Source organism: Marmota flaviventris, chromosome 10, assembly GCF_047511675.1.
Source record: "Marmota flaviventris isolate mMarFla1 chromosome 10, mMarFla1.hap1, whole genome shotgun sequence".
Classification (NCBI taxonomy): Eukaryota; Metazoa; Chordata; class Mammalia; order Rodentia; family Sciuridae; genus Marmota; species Marmota flaviventris.
Window position 1 is genome coordinate 26332206 of NC_092507.1, and position 26322 is coordinate 26358527.

At 36.9% G+C, this 26322-nt stretch overlaps 1 protein-coding gene across 1 annotated transcript in view; it reads left to right on the forward strand.

The window, feature by feature from the left end:
* Positions 1 to 26322, forward strand: part of Zmym4 (zinc finger MYM-type containing 4) — a 150081-nt gene that overhangs the window by 1239 nt on the left and 122520 nt on the right. The window lies entirely within an intron of this gene.

Below are 26322 nucleotides of genomic sequence, written 5' to 3' on the forward strand. Positions count from 1 at the left end.
TCTGAAAATCATCAATTAGTGTTAAGCCAACCTGGTTGGCTTAAAAAAAAAGAAAAATGCTACTTAATCTTTATTTAAAATGTCCTTTCCTTTTTTTTTTTTTTTTTGTTTGGGGGGAGGGGAGGAGGTGTTTACCAGGGATGGAACTCATGGGCCCTGGACCACTGAGCCATATCCCCAGCCCTATTTTGTATTTTGTTTAGAGATAGGGTCTCTCTGAGTTGCTTAGCGCCTTGCTTTTGCTGAGGCTGGCTTTGAACTCGTGTTTGCCCTGCCTCAGCCTCCTGAGGGTCTGGGAATATAGGGGTGTGCCACCATGCCCTGCTAGTTAAGAGTTTTGAACTGGGATTTGAACCCAGGTTTGAACCCAGGTTCCATCCCAGGATGCCACTTAGGAGTGTTTTAAATCTGTGTTTCTTACCTTAAAAGTTTAAATAATAAATAACCAAATAAGTGTCAAATAGTTTTTCCAGCAAGACATTAGGAAAAATATATATCTTTCCAGCAAAATTGAAAATACAATCCAATTCAGGATGCATCCATAAAGCCCAATCACCTGGATTCTGCTATCATCATTTAACTAAACATTTATTTTATCACATATTTATTCCATCTGTCTTATCTATCCACTCACCAGTAGTCTTATTTTAATACATGTCATTGTATTTTGAGCAATTAAAATTTAATGTTGATCATATTAGGTTTTCAAAATGTTACATTCTTCTCAATCAGTAATTAGTCATAAAGCAAGTTAAACTGAATGGTGTGACTGAGTAGTTCATTTAATATAAATATTGGGTATGGAATGCATGTATTTTGAAATTTTAAATTGTTCTGCAAGCTGTGATGAATTTTCAGCTGGATCCTCAATGCATATGGCAGTATGGTCTACCAATTAAAATATATAGGATGAGTTTAAGTGTGTAATGTTTATTCAGGGAGATCCTGCATCCTGTTGCAACTAATTTTTTGTCATTCATCATTTAGGATGTTCTAGAATGTTCTAGAAAACATCTATGTACATTGGTAACTGGACTAGATTTTAAATATGTTCTTTCTCTTAGGTTACATTTAAAGGTGTCACACTGGTTGCAGTTGAAGCATTTTTTTTAAATTTTTTAGTTGTCAGTGGATCTTTATTTATTTATATGCGGTGCTGAGAATCCAACCCTGTGCCTCACAGGTCTCAGGCAAGTGCTCTACCACTGAGCCACGACCCCAGCCTCCCCCCCCCCCAAGCGTTATTTTTTAATAACAAACACTGTAAGGTGTGCAGCACTTGTATAGCGTTTACCCATCATTTTACGGCTTTCATTTTGGGTGTTAGAAATTCATATCTTCAATATCATCCATAGTCCATTATGTTGTTGGTATTTAGTTAGAATGTTCAGCAGGTATTTTTACATGGTACAAGTGCTTTTCCCCCTATTTTTTTTGTGTGTGTGTGTGTGTGTGTGAGTGTGAGTGAGACTCCACGTGAATTACATGGGTATACGCCAAACAGATTAGTGGGACTATGCAGTGTAAGTTGTTTTTAAATAATTTGACTGCGTTGAGGCAGTTAAAGCAAACTAACTACATAGACCTGGATAATACCGTTAGGTTATTTAATCTGAAATGGTACTATGTTATGATGCTTGTTGCCTTTGATGTTTATAATCATAAATTGCAAGAAAATTGTTGAGTATCTATGCTCATTGATGAGTCTATGCTGGGCCCTAGACTATGTTACTTTTGTTCATTTGGGATAATACATTCTTGGAGGTTCTGCTAAATTGTGAACTGCTTCAGGATAGAGCCCTTTTTACTATTTTTTTGTGTCTCCAGTACTTATGATCACTATGTTATAGGAACTCCAAGGCTTTTATTGACTTTTAGTAAGAAAAGTTTACCTATTACAGAAGAGGCTGTATAGTTTGGGTACCCCATTCTCTGCTTTGTACTTTTGGGGTCTTCAGTAAATATTTCACACCATTTTCTCTCCTGTGGGTCCAGATTAAGGGATCTTCTAATCGTTCTAAGATTGTTTAGATGGGAGAGTAACTGTTGGTTTAACCTTAAATTTTTTGTGGACCTGTATGGTGTTTTCTTTTCCTGTTTGTGGGCCTTTCTTAACAATAGATATTAATTAGGCCAGATCGATTTGATTGTAATCAGATTATACCTGAATGCCAATCTCTCAGTTTGTGAAAATGAAGAAGGTGAGTATGTGAGTGGATCAGCACTAATATCCATCAATCGACTCTGTTACAGAGATAACCGGGTTGTTTATATTCTACTGTCTATATGTGAAGGCCAATATTACATTCACGTATACTGAAGTCAGGGTATTTTTGCAGTATTATGAATTTTTTAAATATAGTAATGATTTTGTTTTCTAAAATAGGTTTTGAGATATGTTTAGGCTTGTATATAGTCATTATTTATGCATGGATGAAATAGTATGTTAGGTCTAAATCTGGTGGCCATATTTTGTTGCAAAAATCCCTATATTTTTCAAAGTTTTCTTATTAATGTATATATTATTAGTTAGTCCAGTAGGTCTCTTTGAATACTTAAATTTCCCTTTATATTAATTCAAGGTATAAATGATGTGGCTAAAAAAATAGATGGCATATCTATAAGTAATATGCTTCAAATTTTTGTAAAAACATTAAACTTTTTCCCCCTTACCATGTATGTGTCTATGTATACTAGTACATGTATGGACTTAAGAGAAAGTTGTGAATGATGTTTGTGAAGCTGTTATCATTGGTTATCTTCAAGGGGTAGAGATGATAAAGGAAAGAGTATAAGGGTGAAAATTTTGTAAAGTATTCTTGTGATATTATGTTAAATGAAAATGTAGGCTATAAAATGTTCCTGTAATATGTAAAAATTGGACATGCATAAAGATAAGGAATAGGGGGCTGAGGATGTGGTTCAAGCCATAGGGCGCTAGCCTGGCATGTGTGTGGCCCGGGTTCGATCCTCAGCACCACATACAAACAAAGATGTTGTGTCTGCCGAAAACTAAAAAATAAATAAATATTAAAAATTCTCTCTCCCTCTCTCTTTCTCTAAAAATAAAAAATTAAAAAAAAATTTAAAGATAAGGAATAGGAAATAACGTGAACAAATGAAAGCTTTGATTTCATTAGTTAATGGGATTATGGAGAGTATAGTTTTAGACTTCCGTTATTTTAATATTTTATAACAATAATTACAAAAGATTGATTACTCTTAATTCTGTCATGAATTTTTTGTTTTTAATTAAAAAATTTTTTTTTGTAAAATGTTTTACTTAAGAACATAAGAACACAGAAGTACATATTAAAATAATTGCAGTTGAAATGTATATAGAATAAATAATCTGCTTTAAGAATGCGTCATAGCCATAGTGGTGCATGCCTATAAAACAGCTACTTGGGAGTCTGAGGCAAGAGGATCTTAAATTTGAGGCCAGTCTAGGCAGTGTAGACCCTGTCTCAAGATAAAGTAAAAATGTCTTGGGAGGTAGCTCAGTATGCTTGCCTCGTGTGCAGAGGCCCTGGTTCAGTCCCCATTTGTGGGGATGGGGAGGTGCATTGGCTTTTTGTATAGAGACCATTTAAAGAGGCCATTCTGGTGGACAATGATCCTGAGTTGTTTTCACAGTGTTTACTGTTTTGTATCAAGCAGAGACATCTGTAAATAATAATAATATTTGGTATTTATAAACCTTTAATTGCTAGTCATTATACTAAATATTTTATATATAGTATATTTTTCAGTCCTCATTAATTTCGTGAGATTTTCACTGTTATTGTCCCACTTTATAAATGAGGAAACTGAGATTGAGAATTGTATGAGATCATAATGTAACGGGCTAAACCAGAATCAAGGATTGCTTGAAAGTTGTTCGGTGCCTTTGACTTCCTTTCTTCTAGTTATTCATAAAATATATAACAGACTCTTGTGCTGTGCCATAGAACACTAGAGTTTACTAACTTCTATGTTTTGGTACCCATTATTCACCCTCTATACCTCCTCACCTTGCCTTTCTAAGCCTCAAGTAATCACTAATTCAGATAGATTTTCTTTTTAGTATCAACATATGAGAACACAAAATATTTTCTTTGTGTCCAACTTTTTTGTTGGACGTATTGCCCCCCCCCATTCCATCCATTTTGCTGCAAATGTTAGGATATCATTATTTTCTATAGCTGAATAATTAATATTCCATTGTTTACACATACCACATTTTTGTTATTCATTCCCAGAAAGTAATGAGATGAAAATGTTAATTACCTAATTTGATCAGTACATGTTGTATACATGTATTGAAATATCACACTACCTCATAAATACAGTTAAATTGTATTAAATTAAGTATATAAATTAAGTACAATTAAAATAATAAAATCTTATTTTGGATATACATGAAATTAAAACTTGTGAATTCAGTATATTCATAATTGATATTTACATTTTCATTTGAGAAAAAAGCATGGAATTTTTAGTGTGGAATTTATTGATGTTAGAATAATTTGAATGACATTTAAATTGTATTGCTGTAAATCATCTCTCAGGAAGTATCAATTCTATTGTGCTGTGCCATAGAACACTATAGTTTACTAACTTCTGTGTTTTGGTACCCATTATTCACCCTCTATACCTCCTCACCTTGCCTTTAGCAAGACCCTAAGAAATAATTATTTCCCCAAGAAATAATTTCTTGAGATCAAAAGTCTTTGCATTGTTAGAGTGCTTGCCTTGCATGCTCAAGGCTCTGGGTTTGATCCCCAGCACCAAAAAAAAAAAAAAAAAAAAAAAAAAGAGTCTTTGCAACTCAATATTTCTTTTTTAGAAAATATACACTAAATATTTTGAAGACATGATCCTCTTATCCTCTTACCTTAGCCTCCCAAATTGCTGGGATTATACCACACTTGAATTATCTGCTTTTGACCAAAGATAGTACTTTTTTTTTTTTTTGCCTATCTAGGATGTACTCTCCCTACCAATGTAGGATTTTGGAGGTCAAGGATCATATGCGCTCTCTTTTTTTCACATTTCCCATGTCTTAAAATTAAAGTGTATTTTTTTCTTTCTTTCTTCTTTGTTTTTTTTTTTTAAACTGGAGATTGAACCCAGGGGTGCTTACCCACTGAGCCACATCCCCAGCCTTTTTTTCTTTTGAAACAGGGTCTTGCTAAATTTCTTAATTCCTTGCTAAGTTGCTGAGACTGGCTTTGAACTTTAAATTTTCCCTTAGCCTCCTGAGCTGCTGGAATTATGGGTGTGCACCACTGTGCCCGGTTTTTTATTTATATATATATATATATATATATATATATATATTTTTTTTTTTTTTTTTTTTTTTTTTTTTTTTTTTTTAATATTTTTTAGTTTTCGGTGGACACAACATCTTTGTTTGTATGTGGTGCTGAGGATCGAACCCGGGCCGCACGCATAGCAGGCGAGCGCACTACCGCTTGAGCCACATCCCCAGCCCGGTTTTATATATATTCTGACATGCATGTTATTACATTTTTAAGCAAAATATTAAAAAAATTTCTTAAGTTTCATAATTCTATATCAAATACAAGTAAACCCCCATGTTCCTATTAACCTGTTTTAACAGCTATGCAGTTTTCAGCATTTTACCATTGCTGTGTTTTCTAACTTCTCATTTCTTCCCCCTCCCCTTTTCCCTCTTTTTGCTTGAAATACTTTCAAGGAACTATCAGGCATCTCCTTATTTAACCTATAAATAATCCTGTGTGTATTTCTTTTTAAAAAATTTTTTTTAGTTATAAATGGACACAGTACCTTTATTTTATTTATTATTTTTAATGTGGTGCTGAGGATTGAATCCAGTGCGTCAAACATGCTAGGCAAGTGCTCTACCACTGAGCTACAACCCCAGCCCCGTGTCTAGCAGGTAAGAACTTTTTTTGCGGGGTACTGAGAATTGAACTCCAGGGTCACTTCACCACTGAGCCACATCCCCATCCCTGTTTTTTGTTTTTATTTTGAGACAAGGTCTTGCTAAAGTCCTAAGGCCTCACTGAATTGCTGAGGTTGGTCTTGAATGTGCAGTCCTCCTGCCTTAGCCTCCCAGAGTTTCTGGGATTACAAGAATGTACCACTGCACCCAGTTCAGGTAAGAACTTTTAACAAATACAGTCACAATACTCTTTTAGCTAACAAAATAAAGAGTTTTTTTTTTTTAGGGCTAGGGATGTGGCTCAAGCGGTAGCGTGCTCGCCTGGCATGCGTGCGGCCCGGGTTCGATCCTCAGCACCACATACAAGACAAAAGATGTTGTGTCGGCCGATAACTAAAAAACAAAATAAATATTTAAAAAAAAAAAAAAAAGAGTTTTTTTAAAAATATTTTTTTATTTTTTGGCGGACACAACATCTTTGTATGTGGTGCTGAGGATCAAACCCGGGCCGCACGCATGCCAGGCAAGCACGCTACTGCTTGAGCCACATCCCCACCCCAATAAAGAGTTTTTGATTAGATTTCTCTGATTCTTTAAATGTCCTTTTTAAAAAATACTTCTTTAGTTATACATGGATATGATATCTTTATTTTGTTTATTTTTTTAATGTGTTGCTGAGGATCGAACCCAGTGTCTCACAGGTGTGAGGCAAGCAATGTGCCACTGAACCACAATCCTAGCCCTTAAATGTCCTTTTGTACTTGTTTTTTTTTTAATTTTAAAATTTGTATATGCCAGTGGAATGCATTACAATTCTTATTACACATATAGAGCACAATTTTTCATATCTTTGGTTGTATACAAAGTATATTCACACCAATTCCTGACTTTATATATGTACTTTGCATAATAATGTCCATCACATTCTACCATCATTTCTAACCCCATACTCCCTCCCTTCCCCTCCCACCCCTCTACCCTATCTAGAGTTTATCTATTCCTCCCATGTTCCCACTCCCTACCCCACTGTGAATATATTGTATATATATATATGCCACATTTTTAATCCATTCATCTATTGAAGGGCACCTAGGTTGGTTCCACAGTTTAGCTATTGTGAATTGTGCTGCTATAAATGTTGATATGGCTGTGTCCCTGTGGTATGCTGTTTTTAAGTTCTTTGGGTATAGACTGAGGAGAGGGATAGCTGAGTCAAATGGTAGTTTCATTCCCAATTAACCCAGTCAATAAATGGGCCAAGGACCTGAACAGACAATTCTCAGAAGATGATATGCAATCAGTCAACAAATATATGAAAAAATGTTCATCATCTCTAGCAATCAGAGAAATGCAAATCAAAACTAATTCTTAAGATTTCATCTCACTCCAGTCAGAATGTCAGCTATTATGAATACAAACAACAGTAAGTGTTGGCGAGGATGTGGGGAAAAAGGTACACTCATACAGTGCTAGTGGGATTGCAATTTGGTGCAGCCAATATGTACTTAGTTTGTTTTAAATAAGTGTCCAAATAAGATTTATACATTTTATTTAGTTTATATGTCTGTTAAGTTTTTCTTAACCTTAGCCATCCTCCTCAGTACTATATACTGCCAGTACTTTTTTCTCATGCTATTTATTTGTGGAAAAAAACTAGGTCATTTGTCCAGGAGAATTTCCCACATTCTGGTTTGGCTGATTGAGTGAATCCTTGTTACAGTTTTTTTTTTTTTTTTAAGAGAGAGAGAATTTTTTAATGTTTATTTTTTAGTTTTCGGCGGACACAACATCTTTGTTTGTATGTGGTGCTGAGGATCAAACCCGGGCTGCACGCATGCCAGGCGAGCGCGCTACCGCTTGAGCCACATCCCCAGCCCCCCTTGTTACAGTTTTAACATGTCCTTTTACTCCTCATATTTCCCACAAATTAGTAGTTAAGTTTAGAGCATTGGTTTTCAACTTTTACTGAAACTTTAGAATTATTTGAGGAACTTTTAATTATCTCAATGCCCAGACCACATCTCAAACCAATTAATCAGAACTCATGGAATGAAATCTAGACACCAATATTTAAAAAAATTTCCCAAGTGATTATGGTTTGTGGCCAAAATCAAGAATGAATTGGTAGAGCTTGATGAGATTTAGATTCAGTATCTTAGGCAAGAAAATTTTATAGAGATTGTATAATTTATTTCCAGACAATTTTAAGAACAAAGGGGACTATAAATAACTACATTGGAACAATAATCATAAACCAGTTACAAATTTAGGATGTGTTGTCATCCCATTAGAATTTTTATTACATCATGTAGAAGGGTGGTTATCCCTCATCTAGTGATATTAAAATTGATAATTTGGTTTAGGTTCTGACCATGGGCGCACAACAGTTTTTTCTTAAATTTTAACCTAATGGATTTATCAGCCACTGATAAATTTGCTTAGATAAATTATTTCATTAGAAGAGTGATTTCCTATCATTTCTTCTATATTTATTAACTGAAATTTTGCCATAAAGATTTCCATCATCAGTTGTCCAGGAAAATCTGGGGAAATGTATTTTTCTCCTTTATCAGTTTTCAGAAGAAGAAATCGATGCTCTAGCATCTCTTAGAGGTAAGGTTTGAGAGGGGAGTATCATTATGAACTCATGAATTTTAATATATAATTTATTGTGGTCATTATTTTCATGGGGAATTTTTCCCTTAAGGTGCAGGGGATTGAACCTAGGGCATTACACATGATAGGTAAACACTCTGCCACTGAGTCGCACCCCAGGCCCTGGGTTCACAAAAAAAAAAAAAAAAAAAAAAATCAAATTTTAATCCTTAGCAGTTTATATTAATTTTCTAAGGCTTCCTTAAAAAATTATTACAAGCCTAATGGCTTAAAACAAGAGAAAATTATTCTTTCACAGTTCGGTAGCTAAAAGCCCCTAATTGGGCTTTTAATTTAAGAGTTATCAAGGCCATACTTTCTGTTGACTTAAGAGAAGGATCCTTTCTTATCTTTTTTTGGGGGGGAGGGTGGGTACCAGGGATTAAACCCAGAGGTGCTTGACCACTGAGCTACATCCCTCCACCCCCGCCTTTTTTTTTTTTTTTTAATATTCTTAAGTTTTAGGTGGACACAATATCTTTATTTTACATTTACGTGGTGCTGAGGATCTAACCCAGTGCCTCTTGCATGCTAGGCGAGCACTCTACCTCTGAGCCACAACCCCAGTCACGCCTTTTTTTTTTTTAATTTTGAGAAAGGATCTTGCTAAGTTTGCTCAGGGCCTTGCTAAATTGCTGAGGCTGACTTTGAACTTGCGATCCTCCTGCCTCAGCCTCCCAGGCTTCTGGGATTACAGTCATGTGCTACTGTGCCCTGGCCTTCCCTTGATTTTTTGAGCTTCTAGTACCATGATTTGTATTTCTTGGTTTGTGGCACTATTAACTCTAGTCCCTGCCTCTGTCTTTCCATATCCCTGTCTTTTTTTGTTGTTGTTGTACTGGGGATTGAACCCAGGATTGCTTTACAATTGAGCTGCATCCCCAGCCTTTCTTATTTCTTATTTTGAGAAAGGGTATTGCCAAGTTGCCAAGGCTGTCCTCCAATGTGAGATCCTCCTGCCTCAGCCTCCCAAGTCACTGGGACTACAGGTGTGCACTCTAACACCCTACTCTCTTCTCTCTCTTAAAGACACTTGTATTTAGTGGTCTCATATCATGATCCTTACCTTAATTACATTTTGGAATACCCATTCTGCTCACCTTTTTTGGTTCTGGGTGATATCTTTTGGGGACCCCAGTTTGACCCACTTGGTTTGGCCTTTAACCTCCTAAACTTTGTGTGTCCCAAATACAAACAAAGTACATTCACTTCATTCTAATATGCCTAAAAGTCTCAACCCATCACAGCATAAACTCATCAGCTCAAAAAGTTCAAAATTCCATCATCTAAATTATCTAAAGTATGAGTGTGGAGTTTGGATTCTGAGTATAGTCCATTTGGGGTAAAATTCCTCTCCACCTGTGGACTTGTGAAACTGGAGAACAAATTTCCTGCTTCCAAAATACGTTGGTAAGATAGGCATTTAAAAGAAAGAAAATGGGAAAAATAGGGGACTTGGATCATAAATAAGTTTAAGACCCAGGAGGACAAATTTCTCTGCATTTAAAGGCCTGGAAATAATCCTTTGTGACTTGGTCCTGTGTCTTCTGGTCTTTGGAGGTTCTGTCAACACCTGGGTTGAGCTTATTTCTCTGGCATCTGCTTCTTTGTGTTCTGCCTTAAAAAGTTCTTTTTTTCTTCTAATATTTTCATTTTTAATATTTTTATTAGTTGTTGATGGACCTTTATTTTATTTACTTATTTATATGTGGTGCTGAGAATCGAACCCAGTGCTTCACATATGCTAGGCAAGTACTCTACCACTCAGCCACAACGCAGCCCCTTCATTCTTTTTTTGTATGTGTGAAGATCAAACCCAGGGACTCTTGCCTGGTAGGCAAGCATTGTACCACCTAGCTATAGCGCCAGCCTTGTAATTTGTTGTTGTTGTTGTTAAGGGAAGTACATGGTTATCACTGAGTAGTTCTATTTGCTCTTACAGAATCCTAGATGTCAGGCGCCACCCCCCAATTTTGTCGCATCTGTTTCTTTCAGTACATGCTAACATTGGTTTTTTGTTTGTTTATTGCTATGTCTTTTAGCTCTTTTATTTTATAACAATATTTTTCATGGCATCCCTTTTCTGGTCCACTGTTTCATAGAACATGGGACTGGGTGAGTGAGGCATTTTGTCTGTCTCAATCACAGGTGAGGAAACCAAAGCTTAGGAAAGGGAAGTAACTAGTCTGGATCATACAGCTAAGTAGGTGGTGGACGCCAGGCTGTAGTGTGTGACCTGCTCTTGAGGAAAAGAATGAACCTTGGGTCTCGCAGCCTTGCGCAGGAGAATTTCTAGTATACTTCATGCCCTGCGGTTTACCTTCTGGAGGTCTGGCAAGGTGCAGCACACATCATGTGCAGGGCAGAAAGTGTGGATTGAAAGAGAGTGATTAAAAGGTTGGAAAAGTGGTCTCCACAAACCAGGGGTCCCCAGGTACCTCCAGCATCACTTGGAGGCCCCACTGTGGAGGGCGGGAATGTACGAGGGCTTTGGTCCCCGGTCCTGCAGCCCGCTAGACCCCTGGCTGCTTCCTCTCCCAAGTGCTCCTCGGCAGGGGCTTTTGGCTAGTGCAGATTCTGCCGCTAGCATTATTTTTGCCTGGAGGATATTCCTCTTTATGTATCTTAGAGTTCCACACCATTACAAAACAAACAATTCAATCTGTAAATGGGCTAAGGAGCTGAACAGACACTTCTCAGAAGAAGATATACAGTTGACCAAATATATGAAAAATGTTCGACATCTCTAATAATTAGAGAAATGCAAATCAAAACTACTCTTAAGATTTCATCTCAGTTCAGTTGGAATGGCAGTTATTAATACAAGCAAAAATAAGTGTTGGCAAGGATGTGGGGGAAAAGGCATACTTACACATTGCTGGTGGGACTGCAAATTGGTGCAACCAATCTGGAAAACAGTGTGGGGATTCCTTAGAAAACTTGGAATGAAACCACTGTTTGACCCAGCTATCCTACTTCTCAGTCTATACACCAAAGACTTAAAAACAACATACTACAGTAACACAGCTACTACATTGTTTATAGCAGCACAATCCACAATTGCAAACTGTGGAACCAACCTACATGTCCTTCAATAGATGAATGGATAAAGAAACTGTGGTAAATATACACAATGGAATATTACTCAGCATTAAAAGAGAATAAAATTATGGCATTTGCAGGTAAATGGATGGAGTTGGGAGAATATCATATGAAGTGAAATAAGCCAATTCTAAAAAAACAGGGGCCGAATGTTTTCTCTGATACGTGGATGCTAATCCATAATGGGGGGGCATGGATTGAATGGAGGAACTTTGAGGCAAAGGGGAAGGGGAGAGGGAGCAAGGGTGAAGGAAAGATGGTGGAATGAGATGGACATCATTACCCTAGGTACATGTATGATTGCACTAATGGTGTGACTACTTCACGTACAACCAGAGAAGTGAAAAATTGTGCTCCATTAGTGTACAATGAGTCAAAGAGCTTTCTATTGTGTATAATTGATTAGACCAATAAAACAACCACAACAAAGAAAACTGGAGTCTTCACAGATCTTTCCTACATAACACCATCCTTTTTTCTGCCTTCTATGGAGATGGTTGATTGGATCCATGAGTCACATAGCTAATATCTTCTGCAAATGGTTATCTAGCCAGACCATTGACTCTCTCTAGAACATGCTTTTCTGATAGTGAATTGCCTAATTTTAGCATCCTTTTCAATTTGGATAATCTGGGAGCCTTGCACATGAAATCAAGAGTTGTTTCTTTTGAGTAACAGTTTCTTGCATTTCTCTATTTTACTATAAGCAGCAAGGAGAAACCAAGCTGCATCTTCAACACTTTACTTGGACTTCTTTAAGGGTAAATATCCAAGTTCATTACTTAACAGGTTTTGCTTTCTACTCAATAGTAAAACCCAGTTCAGCCAAGTTTTCTGCCATTACTCTTTATTTCCTGAGACCGCAACAGAAATGTCCTTACATAAAATGTTGATATGAACCATAGTGTTTATAAAGAACATTCTGTTCATAATGTTTGTATTTTCTAGGATTATGGAAGCTTTTCTTACTGGCTCCTTCCATCCTTCTGATACTTTACCAGAATTGCTTTTAACATCCATATTTCTACCAATCATCTCTTCAAGGTAGTTCTGTACTTTATAAAAAAAATCATGCTTCTCAAAATTATTCCATCCATTTCCCAGTTTCAAAGCCACATTCATAATTTGAAACAGGTTTTTCTGTTCTAACACTCTACTTTTTTTAAAAAAATTTTTTTTAGTTAGAATACTTTATTTTATTTATTTGTTTTTATGTGGGGCTGAGGATCGAACCCAGCCCCTTGCACGTGCTAGGCAAGCGCTCTACTGCTGAGCCACAATCCCAACCCGGTAACACTCTACTTTAAAAAAATTTTTTAAATGGGCAGGATGTTTTTATTTTATTTTTTTATGTGGTCCTAAAGATCAAACTCAATGTCTCACACATGATAGGCAAGTGCTCTGCCACTGAGCTATAGTCCCCAGCCCCTAACACACTTTAGTTTGTTTAGTTTTATTGATTTTATTTTTTTTTAATACACGATAGCGGAATGCATTATAGTTCTTATTACACATGTAGAGTACAGTTTTTCATATCTTTGTATATAGAGTATGTTCACGCCAATTCATGCCTTTTATACATGTACTTTTTTTTTTTTGCATTATAGTTCTTTTTTAAAAATATTTATTTATTTTTAGGTGTAGATGGACACAACACAATGCCTTTATTTTTATGTGGTGCTGAGGATCAAACCCGGGTCCCGCCCATGCTAGGGGAGTGCTGTACTTCTGAGCCACAATCCCGCTCCTGCATTGTAATTCTTATTACATATATATATATATATACACCATAATTTTTCATATTGGTTTATATATAAAGTATGTTGACACCCAATTCGAGTCTTTATACGTGTACTTTGGATAATGATGTCCATCACATTCTACCGCCCTTGCTAATCCTCTGCCCCCATCTTTTCCTTTTCACCCCTCTTCCCTATCTAAAATTCATCTAATCTTCCCATGTTCCCCCTCCCTCCCCAACTATGAGTCAGCCTCCTTATATCTGAGAATACATTCGACATTTGTTTTTTTGGGATTGGCTAACTTTGCTTAGCATTATCTTCTCCAATGCCATCCATTTACTTGCAAATGCCATGACCTAACACTCTTTTATGTACTAAAATCTGTAGTATTTTCCTATATTTGCCATAACAAATTACCATAAATTTGGTGGTTTAAAAATATAAAAAAAATGTATCATCTCAGCTTTGAAAGAAGTATGAAGTTATTGTGTTTGCAAGCCTATTCTATGAAGGCCCTAGGAAAGAATCTTTGTTTTAGCCACTGGTAGCCTCTGATATTCCTTAATTTGTGGTGTCATTTCTTTAGTTTGTTTTCAAATGAGTTCCTTTTCTCTGTGTCTCCTACCCTAATCCAGAATGATCCTGCTTCAGGATCCTTACTTTAATTAGTTTCCAACTAAAATCATGTTTAAAGTTTTTAGGTAGACATATCTTTAGGGGATGAGAATTTAACTAGTTTATAGAAGTCTTTAAGGTTGGTACCAGGGTCCTTTCAAAAACTCATTATTTATTTTGTGGTGCTGGGGTGCCTGGGCCTCATGCATACATGAAGACAAACATTGTACCACACATGCCCAGCCCTGTAATTTTATATTTAAGCAGTTAGAGTCAAGATTTAAATGTTAAAATATGTTAAAACATAGGTGAAACAAAGCAGATTCAGAAAGACAACCAATTGTTCTCATTTATATGTGGAATCTAATACAATTGAACTCACAGAAGCCCAATAGAAAGGTAGTTCGTTATCAGAGCCTGGAGAGCAGGGAAAATAGGGAGATGTTGGTTGAAGAGTTGAAAGTTGGAGTTAAGGTAGGTATTATGGTGATTGTTATGTTAGGTAGCTTGATTCAGTCATTTCACACTGTGTGCACATATCCTAACATCATTTTTAAAAATATTTTTCTTAGTTGTAGATGGACAAAATACCTTAATTTATTTATTTTTATGTGGTGCTGAGGATCGAACCCAGTGCCTCAGACATGCCAGATGAGTGCACTACCTCTGAGCCACAACCCCAGCCTTATCCTAACATCATTATGTACCCTGTAATTATATACAGGGTAAAAAAAATACACAAAACTGACCATTTAACTATTTTAATTGTATAATTCATTGGCTAATTAAGTATATTCACAGTGTTGTACAACCATCACCATTATCTGTTTCACCCTAGATAGAAACATGACACATTAAGCAATAACTCACCATAGTCCCTCACTCTTCCTGGTAAACTTGAATCTACTTTTTGTTTCTATGAAGTTGCCTATTCTTGATATTTCATGGAAGTGGAATCATACATTTGTCCTTGGTGTCTGACTTTCTTCACTTAGCATTGTATTTTCATCCATTTGTAGCATGTGTCAGAATTTTCCTTTTCATGGCTGAAAATACATTCCATTGTGTGTGTATACCACATTTGCTTATCCATTTATCCATCAATGGTCATTTGGGTTGTTTCCACCTTTTGGCTATTGTTCAAGACTTTGATTTTGATCCTGGATTTGCTGGGTAATATGGGAATTCTTTCTTTATCTTGGTGAGGAACTGTGTAACTATTTTCTATAGGTTCTTTTTTTTTTTAAAATTTTTTTTAAAATATTTTTTTAGTTTTTCAGCGGACACAACATCTTTATTTATATGTGGTGCTGAGGATCGAACCCAGTGCTGCGCACATGCCAGGCGAGCGCGCTACAGCTTGAGCCACATCCCCAGCCCTTCTATAGGTTCTGTACCATCTTCTGTTACCACTAGTAATGCATAAAGTTGATCCTATTGCCCTATGACCTCACCAACATTTATTATTTTGTTACTGTAAATAATGCTGCTTGAATCACTGGTATAAAGTATCATACACCAATGTTTATAGCAGCATTATTCACAACAACCAGAAAGTAGAAACAACCCAACTGACCATTGAGACAAGGTCTCACTAAATTACTTAGAACCTTGCTAAATTGCTGAGGCTGGTCTTGAACTTGTGATTCTTTTGTCTCAGACTCTCAGCTTCTGAGATTACAGTCATATACCACTGCACCTGATTGATGACCTTAATTCTTCAGGATAAATACCAAGGAGTGGTATAGCTGGATCATATGGTAGTTTCTTGTCTAATCTGTTGAAGAACCTCTATTGTTGATTTCCATAGTGGTTATACCGATTTACAATCCCACCAATAGTGTAAAAGTGTTCCTTTTTCTTTACATCCTCTCCAGCGTTTATTTTTTTATTGTTGGCTGTTCAAAACATTACATAGTTCTTGATATATCATATTTCACACTTTGATTCAAGTGGGTTATGAGCTCCCATTTTTACCCCATATACAGATTGCAGAATCACATCAGTTACACATCCATTGATTTACATATTGCCATACTAGTGTCTGTTGTGTTCTGCTGCCTTTCCTATCCTCTACTATCCCCCCTCCCCTCCCCTCCCCTCCCCTCTTCTCTCTCTGCCCCCTCTACTGACATTCATTTGTCCCCCTTGTATTATTTTTCCCTTTCCCCTCACTTCCTCTTGTATGTACTTTTGTATAACTCTGAGGGTCTCCTTCCATTTCCATGCAATTTCCCTTCTCTCTCCCTTTCCCTCCCACCTCTCATCCCTGTTTAATGTTAATCTTCTTCTCATGCTCTTCGACCCTACTCTGTTCTTAGTTACTCTCCTTATATCAAAGAAGACATTTGGCATTTGTTTTTTAGGGATTGGCTAGCTTCACTTAGCATAATCTGCTCTAATGCCATCCATTTCCCTGTAAATTCTATGATTTTGTAATTTTTTAATGCAGAGTAATACTCCAGCGTTTATTATTAGTAGTATTCTTGATGAATGCCATTCTTACTGGTGTAAGGTGAAATCTCGGTGTAGTTTTGGTTTGCATTATTATTGCTAATAATGTTGAACCTTTTTTCATATATTTATTGGCCATTTGTATTTCTTCTTTTGGGAATTGTCTGTTTAATTCATTAGCTCATTATTAATTGGGTCATTTGATTTTTTGGTCTGGTAAGGTTTTTGAGTTCCTTATATAGTCTAGATATCAATTCTTTGTCAGAAGAATAGCTAGCAAAGAGTTTCTCCCGTAGGTTCTCTTCTCAACTTTGTAATTTTAATGAAGTCCAGTTTATCTGTATTTCTTTTGTAGCCTAATTAGGCTTTTGGTATTATATTTAAGGAACTATTGCCAAATTCAAGGTTGTGCAAGTTTTCTTCTAAGTATCTTAGAACTTATTTTTTTCCTTTTTAAATTAACAAATATTATACATATTTATGGGGAACCATGTGATATTTTAATATGAGTATATTTGTCTAATGTTTATCATCAATTGTTTATCATTTCTTTGTGGTGATAATATTAAAACTCCTTTCTTCTAGCTGTTAGAAAATATATGTTATTATCTATATTTACCCTACCATAGAATTTAACTCTTTAATTTAGGTCTTCAGTTCATTTTGAGTTAAGTATTCAGTTTTATTCTTTTGTCTGTTGATATCCAGTTTCCCCAGACCTTGACCTTTTATTGAAGTCTCTTCTTTCCCTATTGAATGATCTTGGCATCCTTTTGAAAGTCATTTGACCATTGTGTTAGTCATCTTGGGCTACCATAACAAAATACCATAGACTGGGTGACTTAAACAACAGAAATTTATACTTCCACAGTTCTGGAGGCTGGGAAATTCAGGATTAAGATGTCTATAAGTTAGGTGGTTTCTTCTGGGGCCTCTTCTCTTGCCTTATTAGATGGCCACTGTCTTGCTTGTGCTTACAGACTTCTTAGAGAGGATAGAGTGTAAACTCTCTGGAGATCCTTCCCTCCCTCCCTCCTCCCTTCCTTCCTTTATCTTTTATGGTACTGGAGATTGAACCCAGAGGCACTCTACTCCTGAGCTACATTCCCAGACCTTTATATTTTTTGTTTTGAGACAGGATCTCACTAAATTATGGAGGCTGGCCTCAAATTTGAGATCTTCCTTCCTCAGCTTCATGAGTTGTTGGTATTACATATGTGTGCCAGTACACTTGGCTGGTTCCCTCCCTTTCTTCCTTTCTGATAAGGTTTTGCTATGTTGCCCAGACTGACCTTGAATTAGCCATCTTCTTGCCTCAGTTCCTGAGTAGCCAGGAATACAGCTACATACCACCATGTTCAGCTTTTTTTTTTTTTTCTTTTTTTTTTTAAATAAGGGCATTAATATTAATTTTGTCATGAGAGCATCACCCTCTTGATCTCATGATTATCTCCTAAAGGCCTCATCTCCAAGTACCATCACATTGAAGGTTAGCACTTCAATATCCAAATTTAGGGGGTTTTATTTAATGGAATCTTATTTCTGTTGGTCTGTATGTCTATTCTTATGCCAGTACTTAACCATTTTGATTATTGTGGCTCTGAAGTAGGTTTGAAATTGGGAAGGGAGAGTTTTTTTCAAGATTGTTTTGTGCCTTGAAATTCCATATATTTCCTGTTTCTGCAGGGGAAAAAAAAGAAAGGGCTGGAGATGTGGCTCAATGGTTAAGTGCCCCTGACTTCAACCTTTAAGCCATGGTACAAAAAAAAAATGTAAGCAATTTTACTTACATTGCCATCAACAAGCATAAAATACTTAAGCACCTGTACCCTTTTAACTTAAATTTCAGTAGTTCTTGAAAGATTCCTTCCTTTCAAAAAGATGTACCCAGGCTCATCCCATTCGTTACTCTCATACTTGAAATTAGCCAATTCTTTGAGAATCTCTGGTACCTTTCAATAAGAATTGGTGTTTAGCAAACAAAGTCTGAAATCAGGCAAGCTTTTTGTTTTTTTTTAAGTACATTTTTATTGATGCCGTTTATTGTATATATTGAATTCATTATGATATATTTGTAGATGCACATAACATAATCTGTTCAATTTCATTCTCAGTACCTTTCCCCCTTTTCCCCCCCCTTCCCTTGATCCCTTTCCTCTGTTATATTGTTGTCCCATCTATTTTCATGGGATTTTTTTTTTCCTCTTTCTATTTTTGATGAGACAGAAACTATAAGACGCTTGACTTTGTGAGTCTGGCATATTTTCTTTTTTTAAAGATAGATAGATAGAGAGAGAGAGAGAGAGAATTTTTTTTTAATATTTATTTTTTAGTTTTCGGCAGACACATCTTTGTTTGTATGTGGTGCTGAGGATCGAACCCGGGCCGCACGCATGCCAGGCAAGCACGCTACCGCTTGAGCCACATCCCCAGCCCCATATTTTCAATTAACATGATGTTCTCCAGTTTCATCCATTTTCCTTCAAGTGACACTTTTAATCTTTATACTTCAACCCCATTGTGTATATATTTCACGTTTTCATTATAAATTCTTCTGTTGTTTGATGCCTAGACTGATTCTATAACTTGACTATTGTGAATTGTGCTGATGTTAATTCTTTTGGATAAATACCAGGGTGTGATATAGCTGGGTCATATAGTGGTTCCATTCTTAGTCTTTCAAGGAATGTCCATACTGACTGCCATGGTTTTTGTACTAATTTACAGTCCTACCAACAGTGTAAAAGTGTTCCCTTTCTCCACATTTATTATGATTGCCATTTTAACTGGAGTTAGATGAAATCTCAGTATAGATTGTTTTGTTTTATTTTGTGGTACTAGGAATTAAATCCAGGGGTGCTTTACTATGGAGCTATAGCCCCAGACCATTTTATTTTATTTTTGAGACAGGGTCTTGTTAAGTTGATGAGATTAGCCTTAAACTTGAATTTGGGATCCTCCTGTTTCAGCCTTCCAACCTATTGGTATCATAGGAATATGCCACCATGCCTGGACTTGGTGTAGTTTTTTTTTTTATTGTTGTCTTTTGATTCTGGGGATTGAACCTAGGGCCTTGAACCCAGTGCCTTGCAGATGATAGACAAGTGCTCTACCACTGAGCCACATTCTCAGCCCCTCAGAATAGTTTTCATTTTTTTTTTTTTTTAAGACGGACACAATACCCTTACTTAATTTATTATTTTGATGTGGTGCAAAGTATTGAGCCTAGTGCCTCACACATGCAAGGCACATGCTCAACCACTGAGCTACAACTCAGCCCTAGTTTACATTTTTAAAAATTTTAATTAAAATCTTTTCCCCTTCGGTGTAGTGTTTTTTTTTTTTTTTTTTGTACCAGGGATTAAACCCAGAGGCTCTGAACAACTGAGCCACATCCCCACCCCTTTTAATTTTTTTTTTTGAGACAGGGTCTCATTAAGTTCCTTAAAACCTCACTAAATTGCTCTGGCTGGCTTCAAACCTGTGAACCTCTCCTGAGCTGCTGGGATTACAGGTGTGCGCCCCTGTGCCCGATCCCTCTGTAGTTTTTTTATTTTAAGTTGTACTTGGACACAATACCTTTATTATTTATTTTTATGTGGTCCTGAGGATCAAACCCAGGACCTCACACATGCTAGGCGAACACTCTACCACTGAGCCATAACACCAGCCCCTCTGTAGTTTTGATTTGCATTTACCCAATTGCTGAAAATTTTGAACATTTTTAATATACTTATTGGCCATTTGTATTTTTTCTTTTGAGAAATTACTGTTTCGTTTATTTGCCTATTATTTATTTATTTATTATTTATGTTTTTAGTGTTAAGTTTTTTGAGTTCTTTATATATTCTTTTTTTTAAAGATATAGTGAGAGAGGGAGGGAGAGAGAGAGAGAGAATTTTTAATATTTTATTTTTTTTATTTTTCGGCGGACACAACATCTTTGTTTGTATGTGGTGCTGAGGATCGAACCCGGGTCGCACGCATGCCAGGAGAGCGCGCTACCGCTTGATCCACATCCCCAGCCCCCTTTATATATTCTTGTTTAAAAATATTTTTAAGTTGTTGATAGAACTATTTTTATTTATTTATATATGGTGCTGAGAATCAAACCCAGTGCCTCACACATGCTAGGCAAGCACTCTACCACTGAGCTACAACCCCAGCCACTCTATATATTCTTGATATTAATCTTCTGTCAGAAGAGTATCTAGCAAAGGTTTACTTCCATTCTATATGCTCTTTCTTCACACTCTTATTTCCTTTGCTTTGCAGAAGCTTTTTAATTTGCTGCTATCTCATTTATTAATTCTTGGTTTTTATTTCATGAGTTTTAGGTATCCTTTTGGCCTATGCCTATATGTTGGAGTATAACCCCTACATTTTCTTTTGGCAGTTGCCAAAGTTTCTGGTCTAATTCCTAGGTCTTTGATCCAATTTGAGTTGACTTTTTTGCAGGGTGAGCTATCTTTTATATTTATATCTTCTATCATTCTTTTATATGAGATATTCAGTTTCCCCAGAATCATTTGTTAAAAAGGCTATCTTTTATCCAATGTTTGTTTTTGATGCCCTTGTCATATGACTTTATCTGTGTGGGAATCTCTCTATGTCTTCTGTTGCATTGGTTTGTGTATTTTTTTTTTAATGTTATGCCAGTATCATACTATTTTTGTAACTATAGCTCTGTAATATAATTGAATCGGGTATTGTGATCCTTCCAGCATTGCTTTTTTTGCTATTCTGGGTGTTTTTTTCTTCTACATGAATTTTAGGACTTTTTTGTTCTGTGAAGAATATCATTGATATTTTGATGGGGATTGCATTGAATCTATAGATCGTTTTTGGTAGTAAGGCCATTTTAACAATATTAATTCTACCTATGCATGAATATGGGAGGTCTAGTGTTTTCTTTCTTCAGTGGTCTATAATTTTCACGTAGGGATCTTTCACCTCCCTGGTTAGATTTATTCCTAGGTATTTAATTTTTTTTGAGACTATTGTGAATGGAATTGTTTTCCTGATTTCTTTTTCAGTGGATTCATTACTTAATTTTAATTTTTTGATGGTACTGGGATTTTTATTTTTTGATGGTACTGGGATTGAACCCAGGGCCAGGTATATGCTAGGCAAGCACTCTACCAACTGAGCTATTTCCCCTATGCTCCCACCTTTTATTTTGTATCCGTGACTGAACCCAGGGGCCCAGTAATGCTTAACTATTGGAACCACATTTCTGTTTATCTCTAAAACTCAAAACTAATTTATAAATTATGCTTTGACTTGACTTTTAACTCTTTCACAAAATATTACAAATTCACTGTGCTTAAAACTGAACCCTTATTTCCTATGTCCATGTCAATTAATTGTTTTGCCAAATAGTGGTCTCTCTTCAACCTGTTTTTCTTTATATATTCTTTTAAAAAATATCTTTATTTTATTTATTTTTATGTGGTGCTGAAGATCGAACCCAGTGCCTCACATGTGGTAGGCGAGCATTTTACCACTGAGCCACAACCCTAGCCCCCTTTATGTATTCTTTAGTTATTGACCTCTAGTTACCCAAGTTAGATACCTTTGAATCATAATTGCTTCTAAACTTCCCCTTATTATTTAGTAAGTAATTGTAAGTCTTGTTGAAACTATATCAGGTAGGGTTTTAAAACCCTTTTTGACTTATATTGCCACCACTCTAGTTCTGGTACTTGCCGCAGTCTGGCTGGGCACACAATCACGAGCCACCACACAGCTTGTAGATTCAAACAGCAACTCTTTATTCCCGAACTCACACCAGCCGCCTACAAACACGTTCTGGGGAAATCCACGTTCTCTGCCCAAATCCACCTCCACTGGGCTTCTGTCTCCCAAAATATACTGTCTGAATCCCGTGAGAACTCAAGGGGAACTCAGGCAACAGGATACGCCCTATTCCCAGCAGGAATAATCTTAAACCTTAAACCTGGAACCTAAACTGGGAACGCCCTAAACACGATTATCTTAAACCCGGAACACCCTAATCCGCCCTGGTCCTTGAGCAAGGTCACCTACATTCAATGTCACTGCAACATGGGGTACACTGGCAAGGAAATTGTCATACCTACTTGGCTAATGGCTCCCAGCAGGTACTGATTTCTTTTGTATAACTTTCCTTACTTTTACAATTCTTCTTTTCCTTCTCCTTTCTCTACTGTTTCCTCATGCACTGTTACATACTTGGAGACAGATTTATCTTCAAAAGTAAAATCTATTCATCTATATCGTAACAATTTGGCTTCCTTACTACTATTCCAGTTGCCTAAGATAGGTGCTGGTCAGTGTTTCTCCCTGTAGCAAGAAGCTGCTTAGTTTCACAGTGCTCTTATCAGAAGTTTCTTTCAGATTGTCTTTGCTTCTATCTTGCTAGCCTCAGTAGAGGTCCTGCTTGTGTCCCATAACTAGTTTGGGAATAGAATCTTTGCCTAATTCTGCTCAGCACAGCTGAGACCAGACTTGTGTTTTTTGTTTGTTTTTGGTACTGGGAATTGAATCCAGGGGTGCTTTATCACTGAGCTACATCCCCAGACCTTTTTATCTTTAGACAGTCCTATTAAATTGCTGAAACTAATCTCCACTTGGGATTCTCCTGCCTCAGCCTCCAGAGTTGATGGATTATAGGCATACATCACCACACTGATCAGGGTATGTTAAAAAAAAAAACAAAACAAACACACACCCATTTTTTTAAAGATGTAGTATAATAGGCAATTACAGAACAAATGTAACTAGCTCTTACATAGGGGTGATCTAGGAGAAATAGGCAACATCTACTTGCTGAGCCTTCATCTTGTTTCCTGGGAAGCATAGGGCATCTTTTCTTGGAAACTTGGAAACAGGTGGAGACCTGGGGGAAAGAACTTACCACCCCCCACCTCCCCCCCCCCCCAAGACCTGTAATTTATTTATTAGCTGTCTAAGATTGAGAAGACCAGTTAACTTTAGGAGATGCCATTATTTTCTTGCAGAGATGTGTTGTTACTTTTTGGCTCCAGCAGAACAAATAAAACATTAGTAAAGAAGAAATTTGTTCATTCAGTGGATATTTAGGACGCAGGTCAGGCTTGGTTCCAATGCTGGATGGATGAAGAGCAATGAACAGAAAGATAAAAGATTGTGTTAGTGGTATGGTCAAGATACAAAATAAACAATAGATAAAATATTTTCAGATAGTGAATAATTTCAGATAGGATAATATGTTAATGATTGGAGTAGGAAGAAATAATAGCAGATATTTCTCAGAAGATCCTGTTGGTTCCTGTGTAGATAACCGTCATAGAGCAGTGTGGTAAACAGGATCAGTTAGGCTATTGAAATAATTCTGGTGTGAAAGTAATCATTTGAGTAGGATGGAGATGATAATTAGTTGGTATGTATTTTGGAGGTATAATTATTAGAACTTCATCATTGTAGAAAAATAAAGAAAACTGCTGATGTCGAGGCTTTCAGATATCTAGGTTTTTAGCCTGGAAAGTTGCATATTGCCCTTGCTCCTCCCCCAGCTACACCCCCAGCCCAGAGCTGTCAAGTGTCAAGGGATATACTTTTTAATTTTTTGTTTTATTGCTGGGGATTGAATCCAGGACTTCACACTTGCTAGGCTACGACTTTATCTCTGAACTACATCCCCAGCCCTGAAAAATTAGATAGTTGGTAGCATCATAAATTGAAATAGAAAAACTGGGAAAAGAATACACATTGTAATGGAGAAAGTAAGGAAGCTATTATTTCCTTACTTTAGATCACTGTACTGATCTAAAAATTCCTGGTGATTACCTCACAATTACAGTAGTCTTGATCAAGGTTTTTAACTTTAGCACTATTGACATTTTGGATGAGGTAATTGTTGTGGGGGATTATTCTATGTATTCTGGCATATGTAACAGTGTACTTGCCCTTTGTCAACTAAGATGTTAGTAACACTGTCCCCCAGATAGTGGCAACTAAAAATATCTCTGAACATTACTAAATATCCTTTGAAGGGGCAAAATTGCTCCTGGTTGAATTCTCCTGGTCAACATTTTTTTATTGTGTACCTGAAAGACTTTCCAAATTGTTCTGTTCTGTATAGCTGCTTCTTGTATCATGGTCTTACATAAATTCAAATAATACAGTTAATTGATTGATTTGTCAGTTTTCTTACTACTTGCCTTTTAAAGATCATAACATTTTATTTAGTCATAATGTCTGCTGATGCCTAGTGTATTTCTTTTCAGGACATTTTTATGCATATGTATATTTTATTCTATTTTTATGTATTTTGGTACTGCAGATTGAACCCAGTGCCTCATACATGCTAGGCAAATGCCACAACCCCATTCCTGTCTTCTACATTTTTAATCTTTTTTTTTTTTTTTTTTAAGAGAATTTTAATATTTATTTTTTTAGTTTTCGGCGGACACAACATCTTTGTTTGTATGTGGTGCTGAGGATCGAACCCGGGCTGCACGCATGCCAGGCGAGCGCGCTACCGCTTGAGCCACATCCCCAGCCCCATTTTTAATCTTAATTTGCATCCTAAGCATGTTCTTATTGAAACCATAATTTTTTTTTACAACAAATGAATATATTATATAAATCACATATATTGAAAACAAAGATGATAAATATTCAAAGCTCATCACCTGCTCCTTGTTAACTAAATTTTGCAATTGTCTGTGGTCTCGAGGTTCCTTCTGAATCTGAAATGGTGGAAGTGAAATGTTATGTTGTTACATCTCTTCCCAACTCCGCATTCAGTGACACCACACTGGTTGTTCAATATTGGTCATGGTGAGGGTATTTACAACACTGAAATCTGCATATGCTACAAACTAGGGCTTCCCTCACAGATCTAGTTGTTAAAACATTTCCTGCCATGTCTATTCCTTGTATTTGCAACGACAAGAATAGGCTTCCTCTAACTGTTGTGTAATGCTGTGTGTGTGTGAAACCATAATTTTAATAGCTGCTTAATAGTTTATGGAGTGGATATAATAATAATAGGAACATTCTTTGATTCTTAGGTTATTCAAAAAAATTTTTTTTTCCCGTTAAAACTGGAGTTAACCTGCCAACTGGAAGACCCAGGCCTAGGACTGCCCCGGCTGACCTCCACAGGAGCCAAGGCCAAGGTTAGGCCCAGGACTGCCCCACCACCATCAGACTCACGCCAGAGTCCAGGCTCAGGCCTAGGACTGCCCTGGCTGACCTCCATAGGAGCCAAGGCCAAGGTTAGGACCAGGACTGCCCTGCCAACCTGCAGACCCACTTGCAGCCCACACCTCATCCCTGTTGGAGCCTAGGCCAAGGTTAGGCTCAGGACTGCCCCGCCACACGCTAGATCCCAGGTCTAGCCCACCTCCATCTTGGGACACTGAAACCATCACTATAGCTCTCCCCATGCAGTAGCCTCCACCGTGGGACAACAGATAGGGCCTGGAGGCAGCTGCATCTCCGAACAGGCAACCCACACTTTCAGCCCCATCTCTGCAAGTGGTTGCAGCCATCTTGGGACACCTTGATATTACCTCCGCTTGGGACATCTTGAGTTACCTCCACTATTGCCAACACCATCTTTAGTTGCAGTAGCATTTATTGTGGGACACTAGCCAGGGACTAGAAGTCCAACACCAAGGTGTTGTACAGGTAATCTGCAGGGACACTATACTGTTGTAGGGTAGAAACTGTAATACTTCAGACACGCACTGCGTGAAAGGGATACACATAGAAAACATGAAAAAACAAGGGAGGAAAGTGACCCAAACAAACCAAGATACTACAATATTGGAATCCATGGACAGCAGAGTTGATGAAATGTCAGAGAAGGAG